This window comes from Heteronotia binoei, chromosome 11, assembly GCF_032191835.1.
Source record: "Heteronotia binoei isolate CCM8104 ecotype False Entrance Well chromosome 11, APGP_CSIRO_Hbin_v1, whole genome shotgun sequence".
Lineage (NCBI taxonomy): Eukaryota > Metazoa > Chordata > Lepidosauria > Squamata > Gekkonidae > Heteronotia > Heteronotia binoei.
In genome coordinates, this window is record NC_083233.1 from 84,757,240 (window position 1) to 84,779,896 (window position 22,657).

A 22,657-nucleotide genomic window follows, 5' to 3' on the forward strand; every position below is an offset into this window, starting at 1 on the left:
GGGGGGGATCCACATTCTTTGGGGGCATCAATCGGCTGGCAGGGAGGTGGCTGCTGCTGCTGAGATGGAGTTCCACCCGCCATCCTTCCTGCTTCTTTCTTTTATTGTTTCTTGTACCCAACAACATCTAGATCTGACTGGATCAATAGCTAGTTAGCACAAATCACGGCTGCTGTCACTTCTGCCTCGCCAAGCGCAGCACGGATGCAGGCTGCCTCTCGCGGAGTGGAAAGTGGAGAAATAAGGCCCCGTCTTCACTGGTTAGGGAGAAAGAGGGGGGAGAAGACGCGGTTCTGGCCTGGCCTTTGCCAATCAGTGACAGTTGGGTCAGGTGTCTGTCCGGGGCTTTGACAAGTTGTCTGCAGTGCAGCACAGAGTGGCCCGGCTCAATCCCCTTGGTGTCCAGAGCAGCCTCGTTGCCCCTCTTTTAAAAATGCGAACAGCCCCGGCGGCCCTGCCACAGTGGGGGGACTGGATCGGAGTCTTGCAGCACAGTCCGAAGAATTCTTTCCTGGGAGTAACCCCATTGGCTTAGGGTTCTGAGTAGACCACTTCAGGATTTCCGCTGTACTGTTTCGAGGCCCCTGAGGAAAGGTCTTCTCTCTTACCTTCTCAGCAGCAGAACGGCCAGCAGGCTACCCCGGCCTCGGCAGCAAGGGAGGCCTAGAAGTGGACAGCAAGCTGCTGGCCTGGCCTTAGAACTGCCAAGAGTGAGAAAGTGCGGAAGTTCAGGTTAATTGTTCCACGCAGAAAAAGGGGCCGCCGGGGTAGGTAGAGCTCTCTTCTGGCCGCTGTATTGAAGGGGGGTTTTGCCACACATCGGTCAGTCTCTAGAAACGCGGGGGTTTGAAAGGACTGCTGCCTTTCAGAGGAAGAGCTGCATTTTACATCCACCCCCCCCCCTTATTGTTGGATTTGTAATATATATTTTTTCTATTAGTGAATGTTATACAGATTTCCTCGGTACAAAGAAATGAGTGCTGTTCATTTAGGCAAAGCTGGCAGTTGCTTGCTGCATACTGAGAAAAAGAGGGAGCCTTGAGTTGTTCCTGGGGTGGGAATAGCCCGGCTGGCTGCCTTGCTGGTGCAGCTCTGTCCCCCGCAGCAGCCTTGGCGCTTTCTTTGAGGCCGGCCGCTCCTTTCCTGTGAGCTGCGGCAGGCGGGCGGCGGAGACTGACCTTCCCTCCCGGTAGGATCTGCACTCTTCTCTCTTCCCATCCTAACTGAGACTTTAATGGAACCTCTTCTAGCCGGCAAAGCCCAGTCCAGCACCACCAGAATCGTTTGCATCTGTTTTTATTTTGATCTAGTACTCGGAGTGGTTAGATGAGTAGTTATCACATGAATAACCTTACTGAGTTTTGTGCTGAGGAATTACAAATGCTGTAAACCCCCCGACATTTGTGTTTTATTTAAACAGGATGGTTAAAGTTCTGGCTAGCCCCCCTCCCAAACAAACAGATGCCCCCCCCCTTTATTGGATCAGAATGTTTCCGTAGTCCTGGTGAGGTGCAGAGAAGGGCAGCTGTTGAGTGCCACCAGTCACGGAGTGGCTGTCGCTGGCTGGAACAAGCCTTCCTTTCTTTTGGGAAGGAGCCCTTCAGAACTGGTGGGATGGTACAGAGGGAGTTGCCCCCCCCCATATTTCCCCTGTGATGACTAAGAGCGGAAAGGTCACAGAGGGCCCCTTTGGCTGCCATGAGATGCGCCTGGAACTTGACACGGAGCAAAACGACATGGGCTGATGCGCTTCTTCAGTGCCTGCATTTGTCTTCATGCCCCGTGCATGGAATCCCTCTGAATTCTGTTTAGAAGTGAGGGGCTGATTTGCACCCTGACCCTGTTTGCCTGAAATGAAGAGAGTTCTTTCCCCCTCCCCCCCCCAGCCTGCCTCTCTCTTTTGCAATGGGGAGGGGGGTCTCAGCATGGCGGGGGGCTCCTTGGGGACTCTGCTGGCCTTGTTCAATTCCTGAGCATTTAAAAGATGATCTGTGCCGGTCGGGGGCTGGCAGACGGCATGTCGATAGATGTGGTTTCCCTCTGTGGTGGCGGCGATGGGTTTCTCACTTGCAGGACATTGAGCTGCTGTTTGGCTTGCAGCCGTGGCATTGCATTCATAAATCTGTCACTGGAACAAGCCCGCACGTAGGACAAAGGCAACGTTAATGGAATAACCCCTCTGCCCGGCGTGCTTCTTTGTGGGGCCGAGGGTGTGGGTGTTTCGCGCTCGTAGCCCTGGCCCCCTCGCTTGTCCGAGGACAGAACTCTGTTTTTAACACCTGGCTTTGACATGTCTTCTAGAAATCCCAGGACCACAAGAGCGGCATTGAGAGGTTTATGGCTGAGGAAGGACTGGTGGCGGGGGGAGCCCACAAGATGCTCTGCGCTTCTCGGAGCTGCCGCCCTGTTGCGCTGGTAGCAGGTTTGAAGTTTCTGCGAGGAATTTGCACAGCCTCGGCCAAACCGTATCTTTGGCCAAAATGTTGCCAAGTGTCACCTGATGGGCACTTTGAATCGTTGATCTGGGTTCGTGGTCTGCTTGAGGTGGGCACAGGCCTCCCTGCTCCGGCGGGGCAAGCAGCAGCTCTGAGTTTTCCATGTCCCGGCTCTGATCGCAGCTCCAAAAAAGCCCCCTAAATAGTGTAGCAAAAACTGGCTTATGGAAATTTGGCTTTGACTGACAGAATCCCAGGTGACCTTGCACCTTTCAGGAAAATATTTGTCGTCTTCGGCTTCCTTGGTTATCTGTTACTGTTATCTTTCTGTAAGTCTCAAGCTAGGATGTTTGTAGCTTTTTATAAGAGCGGTTGTTAAAAATGTTGAATGGTTAAAATCTTTCCTCATTTAAATTGTCCTGTTTTCCTTTCTCTTGTTCTATCCATGCATGAGGAGAATGGTGTGTGTGTGTGTGTATGCGTGCCTGTGCTGATTGACATTAAGAGCAAGAAGTGGCGGTGAGGCTGATTTGAACTCAAGAATGAATCCTTTTTTCTGCCACCCTTTGCCAGGGGTTGGGGGTGGGTGGGCAGGATTACCGATTTGCAATCAGATTAGGCCTGGTGGAGAATTTCGCCTCGCCTGCTTGGGCTGTTTGGCCACGCTCCCTTCCCTATAAGCGCGCCTTCTGCCTGGTGTGCAGCAGCATCTGATAGTGTTCGATAAATTGGAATCTCTGCTTTTGAACACAGCTGAGAATATTAGGTGTCATTTTAAGGTATTTTGTTTGTGGTGCTTCATGGAGCATTAGATAAAAGAATGTCGTAATCGGAAGCGGCCTGAAGTGCCGAGAACGGATCCCCTGTGGCAGCCATGGGTCATGAAACCCTCTGCTTGGCTTTTGTGGTCGTGACTGGGTCTTCCACTAATGGGCGGTGGCGATTTGTGTACCTGGAATTCTGATCCGGAAATAACAGAATTAGTAGCAAAGTTTTTTTTTATAGAGCTATGGATACTCGTCCTGATAAGTAGTACTATGTAACAGGTTTTACTATGCTTTTATCTTGTAATCCTAATTTTATCTTTGTTTTTATTTTGTAATCCTAATTTTATTCTGTATGGATTATGTATTCTTTTAATATGTAACCTGGCCGACCCTCTATCTTATATTCTTATACATGCCAATAAAGGCTGTCGTGTGTGTATGTGGAAGGGGTCGGGGGGGGGTTATCTTAATTTTTTTAATGGCTTAAAACAAGCAAAGCCTTTTTTCTTGGGTTTCTTAGTGCGATTCCTGATGCACTTGGGAGAGCCGCCTTGGATTGGAGAGCAGAAGTGTTCATTTGGAGTCCGGCACCTTGGCCAGAAAGGCTCTGGACTCACCTCTGCCTGGGCAGTGTTGGGTGTGACTCCATCCAGATGACGGGGTGCAGCAGTCAGAGGAGGCTGTTTTCAGGGTGTATTTTTTTTTGGGGGGGGGCCTCTAGAGCTGGTGTCCGTAATGAAGAAAAATGTCTTTTGGAATTTTCTGCTCTGGTATGAGAGGAGACGCTGGAATGGGGGTTTGGTTTTGCACCGCCACAAAGCAGCCCCCCCCCCATCTTCCCTGCTGTTCTGCAGCGGCTGCCTCCTTCGCGCTCCTGCTTTCTGAGAAGCACCAATACAGTTTCTTTCAAAGTGAAGGAGAGCTAGAAATTGTGCCAGAGATTGTGGGATTCCTCTTAACTCTTAGCTGGTTTAACTAGCTGGTTTTTTATTTTTATTTTTGCTTCAAAGGGAACAGTTGAGTGTATGCTAGATTAGGAAAAAGAAAAAGAAATACATTAGCCAATTGCTTCTAATCATTTTTCAAAGAATAAGTGGTGATTAGTTCTGAGCTTTATGTCATTTATTATATTATATATTTTACATTTTATATAGAACCAAGTTTTGTGAACCTCACCATTTGCAATGCATTTAGGACTGAGACATGGCAGGTGAGCGTTTTACGGGGTTGTAAAAATGAATGCTCAGAGTGGGGGGGCCCTCCCATTTAAAGACAGACTACAAGGATTTGTATGCATGCCACACCCTTTCTGCTTGATCTGGGTGCAGCACTGGGGGGTGTCTTGAAGAGGGCAGGGGCCGTCTGAGAGGTTTATTGATAAATCTCATTGTATTGAGAGTTATTGATAAACTAGACTAAGAATGTGTAGAAAATATTAGTTTACCGTTTTTAAATAGATTCATTAGGTTTTCAGGTAAAACAGGAAGGAAGGGAAGGGAAAACAGTGGGGTCCATGAATTAAAATTTAAAATAGAAGATATTAGTTTATATGGAGACTGTTCTGTCTGGTTTGTCCCATTCCCCTCCCCCCAAATTTTTTTTTTTAGTTATCTTGGGATAGACAAATGTTTTTTCCCCATGTTGGCTAACTGAGGAAATAGAGACATCTTGAGAGAGACATAATAGTTGAGCAGGTGAAGAAATCTATGAGTGAGCAAAAGGGTTGCTTGACTCATGAGCTGTGGCGCCCTCATCCTGACGCACAGATGTGGAAGCAAATCCACCGTTTCCAGCAGGATATGCCCTCAAGGAAGCAGGATATTAGGACGAGCTGCTGTGGCTCTTTCACCGCAATCTGAGCTTGTTGAAAACTCCCAATGTGGCTTGAACTTGCTGCGTGAAGGACTTTATTATGTCTTGTGACACACTTAATTGTGCCCTAGAAGTAGAAATTTTGCTAATTTGGGCTGCAGACTTTTAAAAAGACTGGCTTAAAAAGCACTGGATCTAGATGAGTTCATAACACAGTATAAAACAGATTGTGTTTGACTGTCTCACCAATAATTCTTTTTGTTGTTGTTTGTTTCTTAAATAGCAGTTGTATGCTGAGTATAACACAGTTTGAGGCTCAACGTCATGATAAAGGTTTTCACCAGAAATGCTAAAAATAGTGTTTGAGTTTTTCTTATTTTAAATTGGATGAAGAAGCCATTCGATTTAAAACTGGTGGGTTTTTTAATTGCCTTTGCTGCAATCACAAGTGCAACCCTGGTGAAAACATCTGGCGCTCGCTGGTGGGCTGTTCCCGGGCTGCTTCGGCACATGGCTGGCATTTTTGAACTTTAGCATTGTGGGCAGGACACCTGAAATGGCAGAGGGCAGAAAATCAGTGCAAAAATCTGATTTCTTTAAGAAAATAAAGGTTTGATATTTTGGACCTTAAGAAAAAAAATTAATCTGCTGGTGGTGATAAAATGTATATAGAAATTTGAAGGGAATCTTAGATAGGATTTTTTAATTACCAAGAGAGATGGTTCCTTGAGAGGAATCAATCTGTAGCCTTACAAAAAGACTTACTCTGTGTAGGGGTCTGCTTTGTCTTTCAGGCAGCAAAGAAAATTGGAAGGGAAATGCAGTTTCAGTTTGGAAGGGGTTGCTACCCATTGAGCACTGACACCCAAATCGGCTGCTGCTTTGTAATGCGCTCAGTTGTGTGAATCTTTTGAAAAGGATGGGATCTGCAAGGCAGGAATGGAATTAAAATTTTGAGCATGGGGCTGGGGTGTTTGGACTTTGGCAGCAACCCCGTCCCCCCCCCCTTTCTTTCCTCGCCATTGGCCTTTTTGTGCTTTCGGAAAGGAAAGATACGGTCTCCTTCTTCGTCCCGTTGGAAAGGAAAGTCCTGGTCATGGCTCAGCAGGGCTTGCTGTTTTGCATGTGGTCCACAGTCTGGTCGTTGAATGAGTTTGCTCCCTTGCTGGCCTCTGAGAATGCAGGGCCTCTGCAGGATTTGCTGGCTCCAGCTTGGAAAACCTTCTCTTTGTTCCGTGGGGCTCCTTGAGTGAGGCTCATGGTCCCAGGCCCAGCTCTGGAGGCTGTGGTTTCCTGGGGAGGGGTTGTGGCGGGCGGGGTGGGGTGAATTGCAGTTGTTCCCAGGGCGAGGCGGGCGGGGGGGGGGGGCTGTAGAAGCAGGCTGTTCCTTGGCTGGTCCCACGAGCAGTGCTTCTGCCCAGACCAGGTCTGCTTTTGGCTCTTCCATGTGGCGCTTGAGGATGCTTCTCGCGGATGAAGCCCTTGACGGCCTGGTGGTCCAGCCATGCCCCCCCCCACAATAAATGGGCCATGTTGAAGGACTGTTTGGACCCTAGCAGGGGGAGGGGGGCATGGAGCTGATGGGGAAAGGCTTTGGGCCCCAGAGGAGTCCTTTATGGAGGGCAGGTGGGGGTGCACTTAAGGGGAGGGCTGGACTGTATTAACTTGAAATACCCCCCCCCCCACCCTGTGTGACAGTCTGGAGAAGAGGGGGGCAGGGGACCCAGTTCCTGCTTGTGGCCAGTCATTGACTGCTGGCCCCGAGTGCAGGTTGAGTGGGGATCCTTCCCCACTCAAACCAGCCCTCTGGTCTGCTCACACAGCGGCTCTGAGGTTCTGGGCATGGTCTGGAGTGCTGGAAAGGCCGTGCCACCAAAGATGGCAGCATAGCCTGGTCAGCCTCCCAAGTGTGATCATGCCTCCTCTCAAGCTGGAGGGTTTCCAAAGACAGCAACTACAAAGGCCACACGGGCGTTCTTTTGTTCTGCATCAGATTTCAGAGAATCGTGCAGCTAATTAATTGCAGCTGTCTGCCAAAAGGGCTTTGTGGGAGGGGGTCCTTTTGCTCAGGTGAGGAGGACTCCTGGGGGTGCAAACGGGGTTGGGATCAAAGGGCTGTCCTGCAAATAAATTCGGCCTTTTGCTTGCTTGGTCAATTCACTAATCGAGGGTGAGCAGATGTCCTCTTTGTAGAGGACCTGCCCTCTTTTTGGGGAGTCTTTTTTTAAAAAAAATACTGATTGAAAAGTCCTCTTTTGGGGTTGGAAGGTGAAGAATATTCCTAGGTAGTAGCAATTCTCACAGCTTAAATAGGAGGGGCATTTAAAAGGAGATTTGCCATAGTGATCACTTGTTTGAAGTAGTCAGTCGGGAAATATGTTCTCTTTTTTGCTTTTCAAAATACGGTAGCCCTAACTATTCCGTGTCTCCAGGTTGTAGTTATTTGTTGGATAGAGCTGAAGCTGAGAGGGCGTCTGCTATGAATTCCAGCCCCTTGTTTGGACCCAGCTAAATGGGCCATGCTTGTGGCTGGATTGTTGCCATGTGCTTGACATGGGTCTGCCCTTGAAGATGGCCTGGAAGCTTCAGCTGGTGCCAAATATGGCAGCTTCTTTCCTGGGGGAAATCCTCAGAGCTGGGCACCTCACACCAACCGTAGCAACATCTCACCGGCTGCCTGCCTCTTGGTCCATTCGGAGGTCTTGGTTCTTTGCAGCAGAGCCCCTGCTTCAGGTTCTGGCCCAGAGGCCGCTGGGAGCACCACTGGCCTTGGAGAGCAGCCTTCGTGGGGAGGGCAAACCTGGCCCAGTTAATTGGGCTGAGTTGAGCCGGTCTGGTTTGAGAGAGAGTGGCTCAGGATTCCTAATGATGTTTTAGCCTAGTGTGTTGGTTTTAAATAATTGTGTTGTGCTTCTGTTGTAATCATAATCTGCTTGGAATCCGTGGGGTGGGGGGAGGCAGGCAACCTAGACTATACACGTTTTAAAGCTGCCTGGAAGGATTCATCTGCAGCAGCTCTTTGTTTTCTGGCAGAGGCTCCCAGAAGGAGGGAGGAAGTGGGGCTGTTTTGTTGAAGTGTCAGGAATTCACCTCCATCCTACGGCTTTCGTGACTTGGTTTCAACGGCTCAAATGTTTTTGATTGCCAGTCAGCAGGGAGAGTTGCGGGGTGGGGTGGGGGAACAGCCAGTCTTTGCCTGGGAAGGAGTGCCAAGGGGGGGTGGGGCTGGCCTACATTTGGACAGGTCTTTCCAAGTCGTGTCGTAGCTGCGGTGCTGTCCTGTCCTGTGTTCGGAAGCCAAAGTTGCTGTGAGCCGCCAGCCAGCAGCAGTCTGGAGAGTGGCAATCGGAAGGGCGGGTTGGAACTCCAGGGCAACTCTCTGAGAACGTGTCCTGTTGCCAAACGTGGCATTCTAAAGACCCTGTTTTTGCACTCTGGTGGCTGCAGGCTTGGGGCTCCAGGCCGTGGCCCGGCTCCTCTGGGGCTGCTCAACACAAAGAGGGGCCAGCGTAGAAGAGGCCATGTGGGAGAAGCCCCCAGCTCCAGACAGAAGGAAAGGTGACCTTGGGGGCTTGGCTGTTTGCCCCTCCGGCCTTGCCTGGGCCCATAGTGGGCAATGCCAGGCTGTGGCCTCTGGGATGGTTTTGAGGCCTTTCCCACTGAGAGAAACAGGGTCCCCGGAGGGGAGGGGAGGCTGGAATGCACTCTGTCAATCATGGAGGGGGTTGTGGAGACAGGAGCCGGGCTTTGTGTGCCTTGACAACTAGATGAGAAAAGCCCCTTTTCCTCTTCTCCTTCTTGGTTCCACCCCAGGCTTCCTTCCTTTTGAAGACAAGAATGCTGTGCTGCTGTTGCTGCTATGGGGGGTGGGGTGGGGGACTCAGCTCGGCCCTGAAAGCTACTTGGGGAAAGAGTGGGCTGTTGGGGGTGAGCCCTACCTCCTGCCCTGGCTGCTCAGATGCCAGCCATGCCCTCTCCTTGAAGAGAAGGACCTTGCGATGGCCGTGCCTGCTGGAGTGGGGTCAGGTGAGCCTTCCTGGGACTTCCTTTGGCAGTTTGTGGGAAATGGCCATTGGTCCCAGGGAGTGAAGCCAGAAGGTGGCGGCTCTGCAGGGATCATTTTGCTCCCAGGCCTTGAGGGTGTAAACGGCCCTCGCCTGGGCTCTGTCCGGGGCAGCCAGCCAGCTGGGCATCACTTTGAGAAAGTGTCGGAGACTTTCCTCAGGTGCCTCAGCTGAGCAAAGGTGGCCCCTCGGGGTGCAAGGCCTTGTGGCGAAGGCTGTGAGGCTCTTTCCAACTTCGGGGCTTCTCTCCTCCCCCCCCAGCTTCCGGCTCCTGAGGGTATTTTGGGGCTGCGCCTGGTTTCTCCCCATGGTGTTTATAATAATAATAATAATTAAAAAAAATTATTTGTATCCCGCCCTCCCCGCCTCGGCAGGCTCAGGGCGGCTAACAACATTTCATAAAAACATACAATAATAGATAAAACCTTTAAATTTAACAATATAAAACATTAAATTTAACAACATTAAAAACCGGTCAATACAGTTAGGTAACTTGGTCTGACAGTGCTGATGGTGTTTGACGCTAGTTCTGCCAGTTTATACACAGCGGTCTAGGTCTTTAGAGCCGCATTGGCGGATCCTTAATTGACAGCTTTCTTTAGCAGTCCGAATATGCAAGTTTAAAGAGGGTGGTCTTGCAGGCCCTGCGGAACTGATCGAGGTTCCGCAGGGCCCGCACCTCCTCAGGGAGTTAGGGCAGGGGCCGCAATTGAAAAGGCCTGTGCTCTGGTATTCTGATGTTTAATCTCTTTTGGCCCAGGGATAGTCATTAGATTTTTCCCGGCTGACCTCAGTGCTCTCTAGGGTTTAGGGGCCAGGTTTAGGGGCCTGTCTGGCCGTGGCTGTGAACTTGAAAAAAATGCCATTAGCCGCTGTGGGACGTTGGCCGAAGGCAGGACAGACATGTATGAATTGGTTGGTAGTTCTGGCTTCAGCCCTTGGCACCTCCCAGTGGAAAGCGTGGCAAGTCCTTCCCCTCCCCGCCTGGGGTCTGCTTCCAAGGGCCGGCTCTCTGCAGCAAAAGGCTCCCTGAGGGCGGAGGGGGCATGACGCGCCATGAAAGCCCTCTGCCGTCTGCCTTTTGCTCTGTCAGTGCTGGGCCTAAGCGATGCATAGGCTGCGGACACAAGTGTGTGAGGCCCCCCCCCCCCCGCACTGACTTTGGGTGTGCTGCAAGGGAGCGGGGAGAGCAGGGCCCATGCTTTACCCATAGCTGTTCCCCACAGCCGGAGTCACACGTCTCCACTGCTCTTCCCCTCTCAAAGAGTCCTGCTCCCCCGTGGCTGGGGTGCTTCACTTCCCTTTCCTGCCTGTCGTGGGAGGCTGCAGTTTTCTACGGTCCCCCCCCCACTTACTGGGCGCAAAGTGTCTGTTATGCTGCCGTAAAGAAACACTATAAACTAATCATTGTGAAGGAGGAAAAGACTGTAAATAAAAGCATCTAATTTTGCCTTAATGAACAAGGGTTTCTGAATTCACTAGCACTTTCTTCCTAAGCTGGTGTTTCTTGATCATGTTTCTCCTCTGATGTTTTTCTCCCAACCAGAAGTTTTTCCTTTGACATTTCTTAGCAGCCTCCAGATGTCATCTCCCCCGACACCCCACACCCCGCCCAGATCCTGGCTGCTTTCTTGCTCCAGTTGAGTTTTGCTGCAAAGCTGGGTGGGGGGGCACGGCTGGAGATCCCCGGCCCTGTGCTTGGCCCTTTTGTGCAGCCCCCTCTTTGTTGTGCTTATTTGTGACTTGCATTTGGAGGTGGGCACAAAGCGTTGGCTCTTGAGGGAGAAATTCCACCCAAGGCGGCTCTTTTGTTTCCTCTCTGCAACAGCCCTTTTTTTGATAAGCCCAACAAAGGTGATCTTGGGGTGGGCATCTTTTCTACCCACCCTCTGCCACCTCAGGAGTCTGGCATCCATCCACAGAGAAGCCTGGCCCACGTCCTGCCGCAGCTGTGGCAATTAGCCCTTTCTCAGTAGCCCCCGGGCTCCGCGGAGCAGTTGCTGGGAGGGTCGCCCGAGTTGAGAGAGCCGCAAACCAACCACGGGCCAGTTTTTTTAGGGCTGCATCAGCTGGAATCCTGATGTGAAACCCACATTTCAGATAAGGAGACCACTGGAGATCTTGAGCCTCTGCCTGCCGGCCGGGGTCCTCCCAGGGAGGGGCAGAGGGGTGGCTTGCTGTGAAATGGCGCTCTCTTCATAAAAAGTATTGATCCAGGTGGGTAGCCGTGTCGGTTTGAAGCAGTAGAACAAAGCAGGAGTCAAGTGGCACCTTTAAGACCAACAAAGCTTTATTCAGAATGGAAGCTTTTGTGTGCTAGAAGCACACTTCATCACACCATGGTCTGAGAGGAGTCACGCAGGTCTGTCGTTTCCTGGGCTGTCAGGCTGGGGCAGAGGCGCCTCTGGAAGAGGACGGGGAGGGCAGCTCTTTGGATGAGCGGCATGGTGGGCCTGCCCTGAAGCCATGGGGGAGCCTTCCCTGCCCACGCGTCCCCCCTCCTACAGCCTGGTCTCGCCAGTCCCACTGGCTGTGTGGATGAGCTCTGCCCGGTTGGCACAAGCTGGTGTTACTGCCTGTGGGGTTTCCTTCACTTGCCAGGCTCTGACTCCTCCTGCAAGAGGCGTGTGTGTGTGTGGGGGGGAGGAATGGCTGTTCTTCCGCTGGTGTCACTTGTGGGGTGGGAAGGAAGCACCCTTCCCAGAGGCTCAAAGCCCCCACCTCTGGCACCAAAGAGTTAAAGTTAGATTTGGACACCTTTTCCGATTGTTCCTCAGGAATAACCCTCCACTCTGCTCAGGAGATTTTGGTTAGGTGCTTGAGCTGATGGGAGCAGCTGGCCACTTGCCCTTTAGTGCCGTTAACTCGGACTCTGGAGGGTCACTTGCATTCCATGTGGGGAGGGAGACTGAAAGTGCCCCCCTTTCTCAGAAGCAGAGGGTGCTTTGGGAGTTTGTGGGGAGAAGTTTGACCTCTCCGGGCATTTCCCGTTTTGCAGATTCTTTCCTTGGGGATGTGCTGCACACTCCGCATTGCAAATCCCCCCACCCCCGTGCCATGATGCCCACTGGCAGGGGCAGCCATGTGTGTTCCAGACCAGGTGTGGAGGAGGCACCCCTGCCTGCCCCTTCCCACGGCCTCCTGCCTGGCGGGGCCAGAACTCAGCAGGAGGCACGAGGGTGGGGGTGCTTCTTGCCTCAGCTTCAGGGGCTCCTGGGCGCTTGGAAGAGGCACACAGGGGCTCAGGGCCCTTGTGTCCTGTGCTTTGGGCAGGCAAAGGTCTGCCCCGGAGAGGCCCTGGCTGGCACAGGGGTTCCTGGGGCAAGGATGGCAGGAGCAGCTGCCCAAGGGGTTAACAGACAAAAGTGGCCCAGCTGGAGCAGAGCAGGGGGGGGCTACCCCTTCTGCTGAGCCTTGTCTTGCCTTCGCTGTGCTGCCCCAGAAGGGCCTCTTCCCTCGCAGGAACTCCAGGTTTGTCCCCCCACCCCCGCCACACACACACACACACAAGTGAAGACTTGCCTGGCTGGCTTCTTACTTGGCGGTCACCATTTTGCAAGCATTTGAAATGGGCTTCCTTTGCATATTCAAGAGTTTCCCTGCCCGTTTTTATCTGTGAATTAATGATTCCAAATCGATACTCTCTTTTCTTAGCTATTCAGTTGAATTTATTTTGTGATTAGCTAATGAGCATATCTAACCAAGGCAGTTCTAACTGAAGAAGAAGAATTGCAGATTTATACCCCGCCCTTCTCTCTGTATCAGAGACTCAGAGCGGCTTACATTCTCTTATATCTTCTCCCCCCATAACAGACACCCTGTGAAGTGGGTGGGGCTGAGAGAGCTCTTACAGCAGCTGCCCTTTCAAGGACAACTCCTGCAAGAGCTATGGCTGACCCAAGGCCATTCCAGCAGGTGCAAGTGGAGGAGTGGGGAATTGTAGTGTATCGCCATTACAGGAATCAAACCTGGTTCTCCCAGATAAGAGAGCTATGGTTGACCCAAGGCGATTCCAGCAGCTCCACGCTACGTTACAGGAATCAAACCTGGTTCTCCCAGATAAGAGAGCTATGGCTGTCCCAAGGCGATTCCAGCAGCTCCACGTGCAGGAGTGGGGAATCAAACCCAGTTCTCTCAAATAAGAGAGCTATGGCTGACCCAAGACCATGCCAGCAGGTGCAAGTGGAGGAGTGGGGAATCAAATCCAGTTCTCCAGATAAGAGAGCTATGGCTGACCCAAGGCCATTCCAGCAGGTGCAAATGGAGGAGGAGTGGGGAATCAAATCCAGTTCTCCCAGATAAGAGAGCTACGGCTGACCCAAGGCGATTCCAGCAGCTCCACGCTGCGTTACAGGAATCAAACCTGGTCCTCCCAGATAAGAGAGCTATGGCTGACCCAAGGCGATTCCAGCAGCTCCACGTGCAGGAGTGGGGAATCAAACCCAGTTCTCCCAGATAAGAGAGCTATGGCTGACCCAAGGCCATGCCAGCAGGTGCAAGTGGAGGAGTGGGGAATCAAATCCAGTTCTCCAGATAGGAGAGCTATGGCTGACCCAAGGCCATTCCAGCAGGTGCAAATGGAGGAGGAGTGGGGAATCAAATCCAGTTCTCCCAGATAAGAGAGCTACGGCTGACCCAAGGCCATTTCAGCATGTGCAAGTGGAGGAGTGGGGAATCCAGCCCAGTTCTCCCAGGTGAGAGAGCTCTGACTGACCCTAGGCCATTCCAGCAGCTGCAAGTGGAGGAGGAGTGGGGAATCAAACCCGGTTCTCTCAGATAAGAGAGCTATGGCTGACCCAAGGCCATGGCAGCAGGTGCAAGTGGAGGAGTGGGGAATCAAACCCGGTTCTCCCAGTGAAGAGAGCTACAGCTGACTCAAGGCCATTCCTGCAGGTGCAAGTGGAGGAGTGGGGAATCAAATCCGATTCTCCCAGATAAGAGAGCTATGGCTGACCCATCGCCATTTCAGCAGGTGCAAGTGGAGGAGTGGGGAATCAAACCCGGTTCTCCCAGATGAGAGAGCTCTGGCTGACCCTAGGCCATTTCAGCAGCTGCAAGTGGAGGAGGAGTGGGGAATCTAACCCGGTTCTCCCAGATAAGAGAGCTCTGGCTGACCCAAGGCCATGGCAGCAGGTGCAAGTGGAGGAGTGGGGAATCCAACCTGGTTCTCCCAGATAAGAGAGCTCTGGCTGACCCAAGGCTATTCCAGCAGGTGCAAGTGGAGGAGGAGTGGGGAATCCAACCCGGTTCTCCCAGATAAGAGAGCTCTGGCTGACTCCAAGGCCATCCCAGCAGGTGCAAGTGGAGGAGTGGGGAATCAAACCCGGTTCTCCCAGATAAGAGAGCTCTGGCTGACTCCAAGGCCATTCCAGCAGCTGCAAGTGGAGGAGTGGGGAATCAAACCCGGTTCTCCCAGATAAGAGAGCTCTGGCTGACCCAAGGCTATTCCAGCAGGTGCAAGTGGAGGAGTGGGGAATCAAACCTGGTTCTCCCAGATAAGAGAGCTCTGGCTGACCCATCGCCATTTCAGCAGGTGCAAGTGGAGGAGTGGGGAATCAAACCCGGTTCTCCCAGATGAGAGAGCTCTGGCTGACCCTAGGCCATTTCAGCAGCTGCAAGTGGAGGAGGAGTGGGGAATCCAACCCGGTTCTCCCAGATAAGAGAGCTCTGGCTGACCCAAGGCCATGGCAGCAGGTGCAAGTGGAGGAGTGGGGAATCCAACCCGGTTCTCCCAGATAAGAGAGCTCTGGCTGACTCCAAGGCCATCCCAGCAGGTGCAAGTGGAGGAGTGGGGAATCCAGCCCGGTTCTCCCAGATAAGGGTCCGCTCACTTCACCACTGTACCAAACTGGCCAATTTTTTACCCACATGGCTGAGCCTGGTCTGTGCATCAGGACTGGGCTTCTGGGCATTCCAGGGCGCTTGGCTTTGGACTCTGCCCTGGGCCCTCCTGCCCCATGGACCCCATGACGGCAGCGGGGGCTCGTTCTCTTCCAGGTTTCTTTCTGGGGGAGGGGGCTGTGTGGCTGTGGCCAGCACAGGGCGTCTCATCAAGAGATGGGGAGGGGTGCTCCCCCTGGAGCCTTGTGGGGTTTCACCTCCAGCTAGGCAGTGCCCTGGCCCGGATCCAGGAGGCTGATGGAGTCGGCACACGGGGGCACTTCCGCTTGTTCCCTCTGCCTGTGCTTGCTTGCAGTGGGCATGAGTGCAGCTGCCCCACTGATGCTCCCTCCTCCACGATTGGGGGTGCAGCTGTGGCTGATTGCAGGCACTGGGCCATGCTTGGGAGTGGGAAAGCGCATGGAGGCAGGGCTGCTGCCCCCTCCCGGTGTTCCTGGAGTGGGTGGAGAGAGAGGGACGCTGCCCCCTCCCCTCTGCTTCCTGCGGTCTTCTTGGGGAGCTGGGGTGTTTGTGAGGCCGGAGGTGTTCTGCTGGCTGGACATGGAGCTGGCGTCCAGTGATGCTGGGGGGGGGGGCGTGTCAATCTTGGCTGGGTTGTTTCCTTGGCCCCTCCCCTGCGTGTCTGCAGGCAGAGTGCTGACTCCGAGCCTGGTGGGTTTCCTGGGATGAAGCCAAGAGGGGGCCTGGCCCAGTGGGGAGGGGGTCTTCCGTGTAACTGCGTCTTCCAGGCCTCCTGGACAGTTTGCTCTCCTGCCCCTGTTGCGTTCTAGCCTGGAGTGAATTTTGAGAACTGGGGGGGGGGGCTTTGTTGGGCTGCCATTTTGAGCATGGTGGTGTCCTGCACCCCAGCTGAGTGCCCCCCCCCGACTGGCCTTTCTGCTCATGTCCTGCGCAGCCTCCTCATTGGCATGTGGCCACCTGGGTGGGCAGCTGCAAGGGCTCTCCTGTTCTGGGGTGGGGGGGGAGCTGGCTCTTTCCTGGGAAACATGTCTGAAGTGCAGCCCCCCTTTCCCTCAGGTTTGGCTCCCCTGCTTGCCAAGCCCTCTCATTTGCCCCTCCACTCTGGGTGAGCCGTTTCCAAGGGGGCTTCCTGCCTTCACCTGGGCCAAGAATCCGCAGCTGCTGCTTGGAGAAGGTCTCTGTGGGCCCTTCCATGGGGGGGGGGGAGTTGACGGGGTCCCTCCCTCCCTCGGCTTCTCTCTGGTTTTCTCTTCAAAAGGGATGGGGGGGGTGTTCCTGAGCCAGACGCCAAAGCACCATCCATCCCCCCACACAGGGCCTCCTGCCGGGAGCTCTTGTGGGGTGAGGGTTGGAGGGCTGAGTTGGGGTCTGGGACACCCGCTCTGCCATGGAAGCTCGCAAGTGATCCTGGGCAGTCACATGTCTCCAGCCTAGCCTACCTCGCAGGGCTGTTGTGAAGCTAGCATGGACAATGATGTAAGCCTTGTTGGGCCCCCACTGTGTGTGTGGGGGGGGGGAGATGGGGCACGGGCAAAGACCTTCAGTGGAGCCGCTGGGTCTGGAGACTGGGCTAGTCAAGTGGCCCTGGAGAGCGGGAGGCAGCCTCACTGGAGGGGTGGGTATGGGGGGTGTGTGCAATCCAGGTTTTCCAGGGACCCCTTTAATTAGCTGTCCCTAAAGCCCCTCCATCGACCCTCCCAAGTGGTATGTGCCGGATGGGGGGGGGAGTGTCTCCTCCTCAGGGTCCCGCCCTTCCCTCAGAGATGAGCAGCACAGAAGGAAGCAGAGTTCCAGCCTTCCTTGCAGGGGGCGAGCGAGCGAGCTCTTTTGGGGGGCCCTGGCGGGTCAACGCAGGCCATGGGGGGGTCCTCAGTGTTGCCGGCTCTGCCTCTGTCAGGCGTGAGGCTGGGCTCGGCTGGTTGTGTTTCCCGATGCAAAAGGTGGGTCCTCCAGCGGGTGCCCTGCCTGCCTCTCCTGCCCAGGGCGGGGGGAGGCATGAGGTGTCCAAGCCAGTCTGTGCAGCTGTCACAGGGGAAACCGGGTGAAGAAGATCTTGCCTGAAGGGACCGTCGTCTGGCGAAGGAGAGGCTGGCCGGGGAGCCGCCCCCTCAAGGAGGGCAGGCCAAGCGGGGCCGGGGCTGTTCAGGCCGGCCTTTGTCAGAGTGCTGGCAGAGGTGGAAAAGATGTGTCTGGCAGCCAGGGGCCCCTCCCGAATCCTCCCCCCCCTCACAAGATCAACCCAACAGTATTGGAGCCTGCCCAGAAAGCTGCAAAGGTCCCTGTCCGGAAGGCTCTCCGATTTGTCCTTTCATGCAAGGCAGCTGGGAAACATCCTCTTGGCAGCGGGGGGGAGGGGGAGTGTTTGCAGCTGGACTTCCTTTGGGGTCTCCAGTGGCTCTTGTGACCCTGTCGGGGGGGCTCAGGAGGCCCCAGGGCTGCGTCTGAGTCCCTCCAGCCTGGCACGAGGGGCCGAGGAGGCCTTGGGCTGCCTCCAAAGGGAGGGCACTTTGCCTGGTCCCCTCATGGGGCCAGGAAGGGAGCCTCTGAGCAGAGCTGCCCTCCAGGGGATGGGAGCTGTTGGGTTGGGGGGGAGGGTTGTCCTGATCCATTTGGCCCCAGAGGCCGCCCGTCGGGCCAGGGGGTCGGACCAGTGACTGAGAGATTCTGCACTCTGCCGATGCGGGGGAGGGGGAGGGGGGACCACTGGAATTTTCCTGCTTGACCCGAGATCTGGACATTGGAACCGAACCCGAGGGCAGCTGCCTGATTCCGAATCATAGAATCATTGAGTTCAAATAAGTTCATCTAGTCATTTTATTTATTTTCATTTCTTTGCGTTATATTTCTATCCCGCCCCTTCTGCCCAGCCTCCAGGCGGCTCCCAGCAGGAAACAGACAGCAAACAAAAACAATCTTAAAACAAAACAATCCGGTAGATGCCAATGGTGCTACTTCAGGCAGGTCAGAGCCTATTTTCTTTCTAGTTCACAATTCAAGGAATTCACAAGTACCTCCCCCCCCACACACCCCGAGTGACCCCTGCTCCATGCCCAGATGGCAACCCCCCTCCCCCCCAAAAACCCTCCAGGATCTCTGGCCAAACTGGTCCGGAGACAAATTGCTGCCTGACTCTAAAGGGGTGAACAGCATGTAAGAAAGGGCCACAAGAACTAAGCACTGATGCAGCCCTTCTTTCCCTCCTTCTTGTGGCCTGCCTAAGTTCACAGAATCAGGATTGCTGTCAGACGGCCATCTAGCCTCTGCTTGAAAACCTCCAAGGAAGCAGAACCCACCACCTCCTGAGGAAGCCTGTTCCACTGAGGAACTGCTCTAACGGTCAGGAAGTTCTTCCTAATATTTAGCACGAAACTCTTCTGATTTAATTTCAAACGATTGGTTCTGGGACCATAGAAAACAATTCTGCACCATCCTCTAGATCAGGGGTGGGGAACCTCCGTCCCGAGGCCGTATGCGGCCCTCAGGGACTGCTGGACCGAACCGAGCCATGTGGCAGCCTCCCTGGGGCCTGGCTGGCCAGCAAGGATCATGGGGCCCAGCCATGCTATGCAGCAGCCTCCCCAGGGCCAGGCAGGGACCACAGGGCCCAGATGTACTGTGCGGCAGCCTCCCTGGGGCCTGGCTGGCTGTTCGGCCAGAATTGCTGCAGGGCCTGGAAAAGTTACTGCCATAGTTCAGTTTGCACTTGATTATCCCAGAGGGTGTGGCCTAATATGCTAATGAGTGTGTGACCCAATATGCTAATATTATGGGGTGTGGTCTAATATGCTGCTGAGTTCCTGGACCTATGCATTTGCCTAGGGCAGCGTGCCATGCGTGTGTGCCAGATTAGGCTCTCCCCACATGACTTCAAATAGAAAAACAATATTTGTATTAATTTTGTTGGCCTGAATCGTTCTCCCTTGGAGGATTACTGTTTTTTAAGTTGATAATTTTTTATGGCCCATGAATGATGGTATAAATATCCATATGGCCCTTGGCAGAAGAAGGGTTCCCCACCCCTGCTCTAGATGACAGCCCTTCAAGTACTTGAAGATGGTGATTGTATCACCTCTCAGCCATCTCCCCCTCAGGCTAAACATGCCCAGCTCCTTCAACCTTTCTTCTTCATAGGACTTGGTCTCCAGACCCATCACCATCTTTGTTGCTCTCCTCTGGACCCATTCCAGCTTGTCTATATCTTTCTTAAAATGTGGTGCTCAAAACTAAACAATACTCTAGATGAGGTCTTACCAGAGCAGAGTAAAGCGATACCATCACATCACATGATCTGGACACTATACTTTGTTGATACAGCCCAGAATTGCATTTGCCTTTTTAGCCACTGCATCACACTGCTGACTCATGTTCAGAGTAGGGTCTACTAAGACCTCTAAATCCTTTTTGCACATACTACTGCCAGGACAAGTCTCTCCCATCCTATAACCATGCATTGGGTTTTTCCTACAAATGCAGAACTTCACATTTATCTCTGCTAAAATTCATTTTATTGGTTTTAGCCCAGTTTTCCAGTCTGTCAAGACCATCCTGTATCTTGCCTGTCTTCTACCATATTTGTTACCCCTCTCAATTTAGTAACATCTGCAGATTTTATAAGCATTCATTCTATTCCTTCATCCAAATCATTTACAAAGATGTTGAACAAAACAGATCCTTGAGGCACTCCACTTGTCACTCCTCTCCAAGAGGATGAGGAACCATTCACAAGCACTCTATGGCTGTGATCTGTCAACCAGTTACAGATCCACTTAATGGTAACAGGATCCAAACCACATTTTACCAACTCGTCAACAAAAGTAGTATGTGGAACGTTATCAGAAGCCTTCCTGAAATCTAGATAAACTCTGTCTCCATCATTCCCCTGAGTCACTTTTTTCGAAAGAAGAGATGAGGTTAGTCTGACCGGACTTGTTGGACTTGTGCCTCCTCTGCCCAGCGGCACCTGCCCAGCAGAGAGGTCTTCTGGAGCACGGCTGGTGCTCCAGGCACAAGCTCTCCTGCTCAGCCGGGCCCAGACAGGTGCCCCGAGATGTGGGGAGCTCCGATTCCCAGCCTGGCATTCTGTGACTGCCATTCCTCAAGGAGATGGCCTTGATTCTCTTGGCTCTGGTGTCCTGCAGGAGGGCCTCCCTGCATGCCTCATGTCCCTCTATGGCAAAGCGACTCCTGATTCCACAGGTGGCTTCAAGGTGTGCAGCAGTGGCATAAAAGCAGGCGCTGCCGGTGCCAAGCACGGTGGAGAAAAACAGCAGGGGGGAATTGGATTCCTTTTGAAAAAGGCCCTCATGGACATTTTGGTTTTGTGCATTCTGCAGAGTGGCTGGAGTGTGTGTGTGTGTGGGGGTGGGCCCTTCCTGACCTGCTCAGTCTACAAGTGGGCACCACTGAGGAGAAAGCACCTGAGCAGGCAGGTGCCCCTCTTGCCCACTTGCAGGGTGGCACCTGTGCTCAGGTGGGTGAAGCGTGACGGGAGAGGCCCTCCTGGCAGGGGTGACCAGAATGGAGGGTCTCTGTGAGTGGCTGAAGGATGGTGGTGCCAGGCAGGTTTCCCTGGTAGCCAGGCTGGTTGGCATTCTGCACCCCCTGCAGCTTCTGAGTTGCCTTTCAGGGCAGGCCCATGAAGAATTTGGCTGGAGCTGCTGCACCCCTCTCAACTCTCTCCCAGCCAGGTCCAGATCTAGGATTCTTTTTCTGGAGGGGGTGCTCGGGGACACTAATTAATGAGCCACAAACAAGAGGAAAGCAAGAGAGGATGCGTCCGGTGGATTTGGGGAGAGAGTGCTGCCCCCACGGCCCTCGCCTTCTCTGCCCCTCTTCAGGCCAGCCGCTTCAGGTGACCCCATGGGGGGCAGGAGAAATCACAGGGAGGATGCAGTGGGTGTGTGTGTAAACCTCTGCTTGGATTTCTCTTGGGGAGAAGAGTCAGTTATAAATAAATGAAATCTCACAAGACTTTCATTTTGTTTTTGAAAGCTGACTATCCATCTGTGTAGCTACACAGCTGTATCATTGGAAGTGTGCGGACAATCCTTTCTGAAACATTAGCAGGCTGAGCTGGATGACAGCTGACATGTGTCATTGTCTGGGCACAGAGGACTCGGCCTCCTTGGCTCCAGCGGGTGCCCCCCTCCCCTCCCCCCCCAGCAGTTCCTTGGCTGCTGCACCGTAAATGGGGAGGGGGGGGGATGCCGTGGCCTCCTTTTGGGGGTCTGCTTCTATGAGAGAGAGGCTCCGGGACCACCGGTTCTGGGGAGGGGCACCAAAGGCTTGGCCTTGGGGAGGGGGCTGCATGAGCTTGCCAGCTAGGCAATTGGAGTTCCATGTTCTCGGCAACTGCTTCTTGCCCCTTTCTAGAGATGTGGGGAAACTGGGGGGAGGCAGCATTTTTTGTTCTCCTCCTGAGGACTTTTTTCAATTTTTGCTGATGGGGAAATTTGGAGGAGCAGCAGGGGCAAAAACCCTCTAACAAACGACCTTCTCTCTTTAGAATGAGCAAAATGCTTCTTAAGGCTTTTCCTACTCCAAGGGTATCGGATGGGAAAGCCTGAGGACTTTTTCCCCAGTGGAAAAACGGAGAACTTTTGGGAAGCTCTGCTGGGAGTAGGCAGTATTGTAGACACACACAGCATTTGAAGCAATAGGAGGTTTTTTTTTATTATTGTTGCTTAAATGTGGATTAATTTGACGACCCTTAATATGCTGCATTGTGTTTGATATGCTGTATTCACCTGATATCCAGGCTGTTCTGTGAGGGGGCCTCTGCCCGCGTAACCCCCTTCCTTTGGTAGACTTCAGGGCCTGTTTGCTTTTTCAACGTTTATTTTTCCTACCTCCTCAGATGGCAAAAATTAAAGATGCATGTCCTGTAGGAACACAGACAGGGTGCACTAGCCTGAAGCCAGTGCTCAAGTATGGGGTATACATGCAGTTTCTCCCAGAGAGAATGTAGGTATTTATACTCTTGTTTGTCGGATAGTATCACTTTGTCATATGCTTGCAGTTTTAAGTGCTGGATCTGTTGCTAAAGCCACATAAACCAACCTAGGCTTGATAGGAAAGCATTACATATATTTCAGCAAAAGTTCCATTTTGCTTCCCTCTCCCCTGAACTCCCCCTGGAAAGTTCCTCCCCCTCCTCACAGCTTCAAAATTTCTGGAGATTTTACATGCCTCCCCCTTTCAGTGTGAATTATGCCAAGTAAGAAATGTGTAGTGGGGTTAGCATAATTTATGCAAATCACTTTTCTGGGTGCATGGCTTTTTTGACTTGGATGCAGTGTGGTGTTTTGATAGTCAAACAGGCCACCAGATTCAGAATTTGGCACAGGGGCCTGACAGCGCTTATGTGTTCTGATATCTGCCTTTGGTTTCAAGGGTAAACTGCAAGGGACCTGTGTCTTATCCCCCCCGCGTTCTGCTCACAGGCTCATTTTACCAGTGACGGGAATAGAAAGACTCTGACAAGCCAGGGGCAGATTCCACTGGGGGTGGGTGGAGGGCAGGGGGAAGCAGCAGGGCATGCGTGCTGACACCCCCCTCAGCCAGAAAGCCCCCCCCCGGTTTATGACAGCTGGAACAGGACGTTCCTCTTCCACAGTGTCTCTCTCTGAATTGGCTGCCTCAAGTTATGCTCCCTGTTGCCGCTCGCTGTTGTCTGTCAAGTGTGTCAGTGCGTTTTGTCAAGGGATTAAGGGCAAGC

The 22,657-nt window shown here is 53.1% G+C and overlaps 1 protein-coding gene across 1 annotated transcript in view; it reads left to right on the forward strand.

Annotated features, from left to right (window-relative positions):
* The window catches only part of MN1 (MN1 proto-oncogene, transcriptional regulator), a 28,075-nt gene that overhangs the window by 4,067 nt on the left and 1,351 nt on the right, over positions 1-22,657 (forward strand).